Genomic DNA, 10845 nt, shown 5'->3' on the forward strand with positions numbered 1-10845 from the left:
CTTGCCATGCTCTGTCCAATTGCGTTACCCCATATTCGTCATGATACATAAAAAATCAAGTAATGCATTCTCAACGTTGTAAAGTGGTACACAATATGTCAATGAATTACATAACATGTCGTCACATAGCAAAAGAGACATAGTATCCGATTACAAAGTTAATGGAATATATCTTGAGTATACCACATTGTATGCTTGGGGGAGGGGGGGGGGAGGTGTTACATGTGTAGTCATTGCTTGGTGTTTGGGGACTTTAGACTCAAAGCTCTTTTAACTGCAAAGAAGCAGTTTCACTGTGGACGTAAGCTTATCAACCTCCAGATATGTTGTAATGGACTTTTAATTATATATGGGCAAAATATTTATGGTTATAACACTGTACAATAATTTGAAATTTGAAATACCCCAGGTGTACAACATGTGATTTTCGTTACATTTCAATTCCATTACGTAAGTAAAAACTTGGATGCAGTGTGCCTTCACAGCCGACATTTATATGTCCATTGTTGTAACCAATTCGTAAAAAATACGTAGATGTGCTTTGTTGGAACAATTTTACAGTTAGGAATTGTGTTTTGTTGTAAGAGATGGTATTACATTTTATTCATAAAGTATGATGACATATGCTTTGAAAGGGGCTACAGTCTCAAGCAGACATTAAGCGATATACTAAAACTAAACTCCTCCCGAACAGGCCATGAAGGCCCAACGGTGACGACCGGCCGTCGTGTCATCCTCAGACCAGAGGCGTCACTGGATGCAGATATGGAGGGGTATGTAGCCAGTACACCGCTCACCCGGCCGTATGTGTTTCCGAGACCGGAGCCGCTACTTCTCAATCAAGTAGCTCCTCAGTTTGCCTCACAAGGGCTGAGAGCACCCCGCTTGCCAACAGCGCTCGGCAGACCGGATGGTCACCCATTCAAGTGCTAGCCCAGCCCGACAGCGCTTAACTTCGGTGATCTGACGAGAGCCGGTGTTACCACTGCGGCAAGGCCGTTGGCTTAATCGATATACAGGATGGGCAAATAAAAATGGCCTGGACGAGAGGGTACGATTGGACGGAATGTATGCATTAACCACACCCCGTGACGCATACACCACGTGTACGCCCGCCACGTGATGCACACCTCTTCAGAGGGTAGTGCGGGCTGTGTCAGTGTGAGTGGAGCAGTGCAAAGCGAACGATGGTACTCACAGTGGAGCAGTGGGTGTTCGTCGTGGAAAGTTACGTGACGACAAAGTCATGAAAACGGCGTGGTCAGTTGTTTGCTGAGAAGTTAAATGGTGTCAAAGTGCCAGCGAAGAGTGCCTTGCAACGCTTAGTACGAAAATGGCGTCAGACGGGATCTGATTTGAAGAAGTAAAAAAGTCCGAAACGTGCCCGCACACCAGAAAATGTGGCTGCAGCTCACCAGAAAATGCAGCAGAGTCCTACCAAATCGGCTCAACTTTTGTCGCAAGAAGCTGGCATATCAAATCGATCATGCGGACGAGTACTCCACCTGGACCTGCACATGCACCCATGCCGAGTGTCTTTTGTTCATGCATTAAAACCAGCAGACGCTCCTCGGCGCATTTAGTTTTGCGAGTGGCTGTTCACTGAGATAATGAAAGGTTTGGAAATGGATCCTCCTTCAGCAACTTGCTGACTAGGGCCCACAAATGCTAAGAGATGAACGGCGATCACTTTCAGCATTTGATATAGTAAGGTTAGTACTATATTTCCTTTTCTCTGCTGTGTTTCTTTGTAACCTGGAACTCTGTTCTCCGGGTCACTTTCATTTGCCTTAATCTGTACATAAGAGCGATAGTGATAATGAATCGATTTTTGGAAATGCGGATGAGAATGATGGTGATCTGGATGTGATAGAGAAAGATATACAGGTCAGAGGTGAGGTTGATGTGAATGAATGTGAAGAAGATGATAATAGTATTCAGGAAACTAGTGTTCCTACTCATGTATCTAGATTTGGACAGATGACATACGACATAGCACCACTGGCACATATCCCACGTCATCTTAGATCACAAGGCAGATTGTTCTTAGATCACAAGGCAGATTGTTCTTAGATCACAAGGCAGATTGTTTCAGACTTTTTACCACCAGTCACGTGCAGAGTGTAATAGTTATGCATACCAATAATCACGCAGACAGTAAAGTTCTGCACTCATATCTTGAACGCTGGATTGCACCTGACTCTACAGAACTGCAGGCGGTATGTCGTCTGCTAGTAATAGCTGGTTTACACAAGGCACGTGGGAAATCATTCAGTGAATTTTGGTCAGATGAATATGACACCTATTTTTCGAGCTTTTCGAGATTTCATGATAATCTGATGTGCCTCTGGTTCGATGATAAACTTGGAAAAGAAGAAAGAAAAGTAGTTTTGGATCAAAAGCTGAACTTATACGGCGTGTGTTTGAAATTTTCGTTAATACATACATTTCGTCTCCTATCATTCGGCCTTATATTACAGTTGGTGAGCATCTGTGTGCTTTCAGGGGATGGTGTCCGATGAAGGTGTACTATCCTTCAAAACCTGCAAAGAACGGTATGAAAGTTGCTGTTGATCGTGAGACCAGTTATCTAATAATGCGTAACTGTATACAGAGAAATCTGCTGAAGGATGGGAAAAAACAAGGGAAACGAGTGGTACATGATTTAGTTGATCACCTGAGGGGGAGTGGTAGGTAAGTTACAGCTGATAATTTTTTTTACAAGTTTTGATTTGTGATAGAAACTATTTGCTAACAAATTTACACTTACGGAAACTCTTTCGGCTAACTGAAATGAAATATACAAAACAATGTTGCCACCAAGAAAAGGACTTCGTTATCAACCACTTCTGCATACATACGGAATACTGTTTTAGTTTATTATGTGCGTACACAAAACAAATCAGTTATTTTGTTGCCTACTGTACACCAAACATTTGATGTAAGTGAGCACGAACACAAAAAACCTTACCTAACCATGTTCCACTACACAACAATGTCAGGAGGAGGTAAGTCGGTTAGACATTCAGAGAAACGTGGAACAAGAAGCCATTAGCTGTGTTTTCTGATATAGCTGAGTTAGCAACTAATTCGTTCAGCAATAATGTCTTCGGATTTCAAGGGTCTCCTAAACGGCAAGCAACATGACAACCAAGATTCAGATGTTCCAGATGTGAAACGAAAAAGGCGTAAGTCCAGCCCAAGGTCAAAGGACAGTCAACAATTAAGAATGTCACGATTGTCTCTCAAGTTTTTCTGTAAAGAACATTACAGACTAAGAGTGTTGTGTAATGAATGTCCCAAATACTAAGTGGAGAGCGGGTAAAAGTTTGTTTCTAACACAGTTCCTTGTAAGTGACAATACATATCAAATTTATTAATTTCAGAATTGCTACATAGTGTGTGGTGCTATAAAATGGATATATGATGTGGCGGTCAGCAAGAGACAGAAGAAGGAATGGTGCTGTAGTAGTAGCAGCTAATGAACTGGCGAACAAAGTACTGAATGTGGAAAGTGTAAGCGACAGAATAATTAAACTTAAGATAATGATTGAAGGAAATATTCTCGGTGAAATCCAGGTTTATGCTCCTCGAATAGGATGTGAAACAGACGAGGAGGAAGAGTTTACCACTAGACTGGAAGATACAGTAACATCTAACAAAACTGTGATTATCGCATACCTTAAAGCTAGAGTTGGGAATGATGGAGGAAGATATGAAAATTTAATAGGAAGCCACGGAAAAATTAGGAAGGCAAGTTACTACAAGACACATTTCTGAGAAATAAGTGGAAGATTGATAATGTATAGCATAAGGAAAGAGATGGTCACAAGTTTACCAGGTACTGTTGGAATTTGGAATTCCATAACAGACTATATAATGACAGTTACTTATAATTCGTCTTGACTGCAAAAATGTTTATTCACATGACCGGTTTCGGTTCCTCTAGAGCCATCTTCAGATCTGAAATGACAATGATATTAATTTACTATTTCACAAATGTAAGCCTATTTTGTCCAACCCCATCAGCATCAAATATACTAGAACGTACCTGCCATTTCGGTTACAGGAGTAACCCGTCCACACTCAGCAATCTTCACATGCTGCGTCACAGAAAATTGGCTGGCAGAATGCACGTCATTTATATTAATTATAAAACTCTTACCGACAGGCGGCGTCTGGTACATTTTTTACATTACATATACACCTACTGTATTAAGTAGATTTTTCTAATTTCCTTTTATCTCTAAAAATACTTAGTTAAGATCTATAGTTGTCAAGGTTAAAATCTGTACTTGTCAAAATTAAAATACACAATGAAATTATCGTTTTTGTACGATCGAAAACAAAGAGCGATTTCTATATCCATGGCGCTGGTGTAGACTTGTTTTCCTCCATGGTCTGCTTCCGTGGTTCCCGCTATTTCGGTGTTGTGCCGCGAGCCGTTCAGTCGTCTGATGTCCATCGCCGCGGGTACGAGGGCCGTGTAGGAGGGCCCCGTCAACGACGTTAGGCGCTGCACGCATCTTCCTGCAAGGCAGTCCTGGGCTCGAGGACAAATCACGAAAACTCGCGGATTTGCACCCACACGCGAAGGAATCTGGCCTGTTGGCAGATCTGAGAGCTAGAACCAAAGGTCAGGGACTGCATGTTAAGGGGAGATTTACTATCTTTGGCTCGAAAAAAGCATGTTCTTTGAGAATTTTTTTCTCGAGATGTGTTATACAGGGTGTTACAAAAAGGTACGGCCAAACTTTCAGGAAACATTCTTCACACACAAATAAAGAAAAGATGTTATGTGGACATGTGTCCGGAAACGCTTAATTTCCATGTTAGAGCTCCTTTCAGTTTCGTCAGTATGTACTGTACTTCCTCGATTCATCGCCAGTTGGCCCAATTGAAGGAAGGTAATGTTGACTTCGGTGCTTGTGTTGACATGCGACTCATTGCTCTACAGTACTAGCATCAAGCACATCAGTACGTAGCATCAACAGGTTAGTGTTCATCACGAACGTGGTTTTGCAGTCAGTGCAATGTTTACAAATTCGGAGTTGGCAGATGCCCATTTGATGTATGGATTAGCACGGGGCAATAGCCGTGGCGCGGTACGTTTGTATCGAGACAGATTTCCAGAAGGCAGGTGTCCCGACAGGAAGACGTTCGAAGAAATTGATCGGCGTCTTAGGGAGCACGGAACATTCCAGCCTATGACTCGCGACTGGGGAAGACCTAGAACGACGAGGACACCTGCAATGGACGAGGCAATTCTTCGTGCAGTTGACGATAACCCTAATGTCAGCGTCAGAGAAGTTGCTGCTGTACAAGGTAACGTTGACCACGTCACTGTATGGAGAGTGCTACGGGAGAACCAGTTGTTTCCGTACCATGTACAGCGTGTGCAGGCACTATCAGCAGCTGATTGGCCTCCACGGGTACACTTCTGAGAATGGTTCATCCAACAATGTGTCAATCCTCATCTCAGTGCAAATGTTCTCTTTACGGATGAGGCTTCATTCCAACGTGATCAAATTGTAAACTTTCACAGTCATCTTGTGTGTGCTGACGAGAATCCGCACGCAATTGTGCAATCACGTCATCAACACAGATTTTCTGTGAAGTTTGGGTAGGCATTGTTGGTGATGTCTTGATTGGGCCCCATGTTCTTCCACCTACGCTCAATGGAGCACGTTATCATGACTTCATACGGGATACTCTACCTGTGCTGCTAGAACATGCGCCTTTACAAGAACGATACAACATGTCGTTCATTCACGATGGAGCTCCTGTACATTTCAGTCGAAGTGTTCGTACGCTTCTCAACAACAGATTCGGTGACCGATGGATTGGTAGAGGCGGACCAATTCCATGGCCTCCACGCTCTCCTGACCTCAACCCTCTTGACTTTCATTTATGGGGGCATTTGAAAGCTCTTGTCTACGTAACCCCGGTACCAAATGTAGAGACTCTTCGTGCTCGTATTGTGGACGGCTGTGATACAATACGCCATTCTCCAGGACTGCATCAGCGCATCAGGGATTCAATGCGACGGAGGGTGGATGCATGTATCCTCGCTAACGGAGGACATTTGGAACATTTCCTGTAACAAGGTGTTTGAAGTCACGCTGGTACGTTCAGTTGCTGTGTGTTTCCATTCCATGATTAATGTGATTTGAAGAGAAGTAATAAAATGAGCTCTAACATGGAAAGTAAGCGTTTCCGGACCCATGTCCACATAACATATTTTCTTTGTGTGTGAGGAATGTTTCCTGAAAGTTTGGCCGTACCTTTTTGTAACACCCTGTAGACGCGCAATTTACCCGACAGGAAGAAGATGCTGTGATATGCAAATGATTAGCTTTTCAGAGCATTCACGCAAGGCTGGCGCCGGTGGCGACACCTACAACGTGCTGACATAAGGAAAGTTTCCTACCGACTTCTCATACACAAACAGCTGTTGACCGGTGTTGCCTGGTGAAACGTTGTCGTGATGCCTCGTGTAAGGAGAAGAAATGGTTACCATCAGGTTTCCGACTTTGATAAAGGTCGGATTGTAGCCTATCGCGATTGCGGTTTATCGTATCGCAACATTGCTGCTCGCATTGGTCGAGATCCAATGACTGTTAGCGGAATACGGAATCGGTGGGTTCAGGAGGGTAATGCGGAACGCCGCGCTGAATCTCAACGACCTCGTTTCACTAGCAGTCGTGACGACAGGCATCTTATCCGCATGGCTGGAACGGATCGTGCAGCCACGTCTCGATCCCTGAGACAACAGATAGGTACGTTTGCAAGACGACAACCATCTGCACGAACAGTTCGACGACGTTTGCAGCAGCATGGACTATCAGCTCGGAGACCATGGCTGCGGTTACCCTTGACACTGCATCACAGACAGGAGCGCCTGCTATGGTGTACCCAACGACGAACCTGGGTGCACTAATGGCAAAACGTCATTTTTTCGGATGAATCCGTTTACAGTGTCATGATGGTCGCATCCGTGCTTGGCGACATCGCAGTGAACGCACATTGGAAGCGTGTATTCGTCATCGCCATAGTGGCGTATCACCCGGCGTCATGGTATGGGGTGCCATTGGTTACACGTCTCGGTCACCTCTTGTTCGCAATGACGGCACTTTGAACTGTGGACATTACATTTCAGATGTGTTACGATCCTTGGCTCTACCCTTCGTTCCATCCCTGCGAAACCCTACATTTCAGCAGGATAATGCACGACCGCATGTTCCAGGTCCTGTACGGGCCTTTCTGAACACAGAAAATGTTCGACTGCTGCCCTGGCCAGCACATTCTCCAGATCTCTCACCAATTGAAACGACTGGTCAATGGTGGCAGAGCAACTGGCTCATCACAATACGCCAGTCACTACTCTTGGTGAACTGTGGTATCGTGTTGAAGCTGCATGGGCAGCTGTACCTGTACACGCCATCCAAGCTCGGTTTGACCAGGTGTATCGAGGCAGTTATTACGGCTAGAGGTGGTTGTTCTGGGTACTGATTTCTCAGGATCTATGCACCCAAATTGCGTGAAAATGTAATCACATGTGAGTTCTAGTATAATATATTTGTCCAATGAATACCCTTTTATCATCTGCATTTCTTCTTGGTGTAGCAGTTTTAATGGCCAGTAGTGTAATAAAATGAGGGAAAACAGAGGTGGCATGGAAAGATATAGGTGATCGTTTGTTCAACGCGCTGTTCGAGGTTGAAATAATAGAGAATTATTGGCTCCGATCGGCTCTGACCGTCGGCCGTCTGCACGCACTAAGCAAATTTCTGTCAGCGAAGCAGTTGGTTGTTGTTCCTTAGCATTCGTTGATCTAGCGTGCACCCGCCTTTAGTGTAAACGACCGAGCCCAGATCGGCGGGCCAGATCCATCAGAGATACCCGCAGAACTGGCCCGCGATTCTGGCCGTCACGGAAATCTCCTCCTAGGAACTAGCAGCCGAGAAGCAGGAACTGGAGTTTCTAGGTGTCCGGTGTGCGGCCGTGTCGGGACATGGAGAAGCGGTGGATGTTGGGGAAGGGGAGTCGAGGGGGAGGGGGATGATGTGGGAACAGGATGTGGCCGCTTGCGGGCGTTAATGCTTCTGGCAACGGCCCCAGTGCCGTACCTCATCGCCGCCTCGCTAGCAGCTGCTTACTGCACGTCTGCGTCTGCTTCCACATCTATACTTCTCAGGTGGAGAGTACTTACAGCTCACCTAAAATTTTCACTCTTCCCTGTTCAGTTCACTCCTCTTCTAGCTACGTCTATTGTATGGAGCTGTAGGAACGGAGAGAGTCAAGTGACTAGAAAAAAAAATGGGCAAGTCAATTCCAACGCCGGCCGGTGTGGCAGTGCGGTTCTGGGCGCTTCAGTCTGGAACCGCGTGAACGCTCTGGTCGTAGCTTCGAATCCTGTCTCGGGCATGGATGTGTGTGATGTCGTTAGGTTAGTTAGGTTTAAGTAGTTCTAAGTTCTAGGGGACTGATGACCACAGATGTTAAGTCACATAGTGCTCATAGCCATTTGAACCATTTGAACCACTTCCAACGTCGTCAAACAGATGGACACAAATTTAAGTCCACACTGTATCGCTGTCGTCAGTCTCTTGAAAAATTTAGGGTATTGCTCAGGTTGAAGTCTTGTTTCTTGAATTCCGGAAAACGTTCGATATGATTCTGTAGTATCACCTTGAAACCTTCCCGTCTCCTCTATATCTCGTTACGCAATAACCGTCTCCTCTATACCTCTTATGTTACTCAACCTTCCCTTCTACAATAACCTATGGAACCTTCCCATAGGATTTCTATCTCTTGCTTAGTAATAACAAATGAAATCTCCCCTTTGAAATTAATTCTCTTTCTCAATCTTCGCATACAAATTTAAATGTTGCTTATTAGAAGTGATTTGCTGATTATTTCGACGAAACATAGAATGTGTCGTCGTCGTGGCCCTCAGACGTTACCTGCAATAACCCAGAACTGTTCCTTACCTTTTTTACTGTTACTCGATCACCATCTGAATGCCACAGCGAACTGCGACATGAATATACTTACTCTGTTTTACTATACTCTATTAGCTGCTGGCGTGCTGTCAAAATAAGTGGCTGTATTTATTACGAAAGCTGACGTTATTCTTTAATAGCAAAGCTGACGTTATTCTTTAATTAATTTGACAAAGTTGCGTAATTCGTTGTTAAACTTTTTCTTGACAACAATAAAATTTTGCCAAGTTTTACGCTGATGGTTTTTGAGGTGGATTATAATCAGTAATGCAATATTGCTGGCAAAAATTAATTATATTCTGAATGAAAGGATTTTACAAACGTTCAAATGGGACTTACTTTTTGCATTAATCTTACAACTAGCATTGCGCAAACATACCTTCAGTAGTCTTGAGTTTCTCAAAAAAGTAATTCAATAATATTAGTTCCTCTTATGATAATAGTTAGCGGATGTCTCTGTACATCCGTTTATAACCTCTTGTAAATCACAGCTGGTGACTGGCAGGTACACCGCTCCTCTCAACCTCTCGCTTCAGACCTGCTACCGACTCGCTTCACTTGTTGCTTACTACTGACTTCCTAAGAACCCTAAACTGCTGTCTCTCCTGCCAACAATACTTTGGTGCAGACATTCCATGCTACCACAATTATTTCCAACATGACAAATATTAATTATTCCTACTTAATCCTATTAATAAAATATAAACATCTCTCATAAATTGTGGTATGACAATTGACAATAGATATATACACGTCTTACAACCTAACGAAAATAACAACGATGGTATATCAGACCAGCTTTGTGATTGTTTAGAAGAATGCCTAACAAATAGAATACAGTTTGTCATTCTTAAGGGACGTAAGTCCGCAGCCCGTGGTCTAGCGTTGCTGCCTCTGGATCACGGGGTTCTGGGTTCGATTCCCGGCCGGGTTGGGGATTTTCTCTGCCCGGGGACTGGGTGTTCGTCTTGTCGTCATTCCATCATCATCATGATCATTCGTGACAGAGGTTAGATTGGACTGTGAAAAAAAAGTTGGACTGTGTCAAAACTGGGACTTTGTACGGGCGCTGCTGACCGCGCAGTTGAGCGCACCACAAACCAAACATCAACGAAGAGAAATCTTTAGACGTAAAAGTTCCGGGTTGTTATAATTAAACTTTCACTATTTAACACGTTATAGCATGGTAAATAATCACCGTACGAGTACCAAACTTGATAGCATTAATGTCAAGAATATGGGGAAGAGAAATAATGCAAAATAAATTCAATTAAAACACTTTTAATGTGCTGCTACGGTGCGTCATACAATAACATACCGGCCCCATTACTGCTACAAAAGGGGTTCAATTTGGCGCTCATCAGTGTTCAGAAGAGTCTGAAAGCGCAGGATTGCATTCTACACAGCAGAACGAAGCATGTTCGTAGATATGCTGGCTACCTCTCTTGATATGCTGCGCTTCAGATCAGCATATTGTAAGAGGTCCATGACTAAGGAATTTATTGCTAGCGCACTCGAGCAGATGTAATTTCGATGGATTGCTCACGCGCTGCCTGCGACATGTAAGCTACAATAGAATTGCAGATCAGAGAGCAGTGTCGACAGCAGTAGTAGTAGTAGCTCGCAGTCGGGCGGTTGCGTCAGGTCGCTCTTAGAGAGCAGTTGTCTAGTTGTATAGCTCACAGAGAGCACTTGTGTCCTGTATGGCATTACCAAGCCCGGTCGTGGAGAACGAGGGCGGTGCCTGAGCGATTTAGTATAAGGTAAAAGCAAAAATTATTATTATTTATTGCCGCGCGAATATGTAATTTGCAACAACTCATTTTGTACTATTGTTGTA

The 10845-nt window shown here is 44.0% G+C and overlaps 1 pseudogene; it reads right to left on the reverse strand.

Moving 5' to 3' along the window:
• Window positions 1–886: 886 nt before the first annotated feature.
• Window positions 887–1004, reverse strand: LOC124790850 (annotated as a pseudogene).
• Between the last annotated feature and the right edge of the window lie 9841 nt (window positions 1005–10845).

Source organism: Schistocerca piceifrons, chromosome 3, assembly GCF_021461385.2.
Source record: "Schistocerca piceifrons isolate TAMUIC-IGC-003096 chromosome 3, iqSchPice1.1, whole genome shotgun sequence".
Classification (NCBI taxonomy): Eukaryota; Metazoa; Arthropoda; class Insecta; order Orthoptera; family Acrididae; genus Schistocerca; species Schistocerca piceifrons.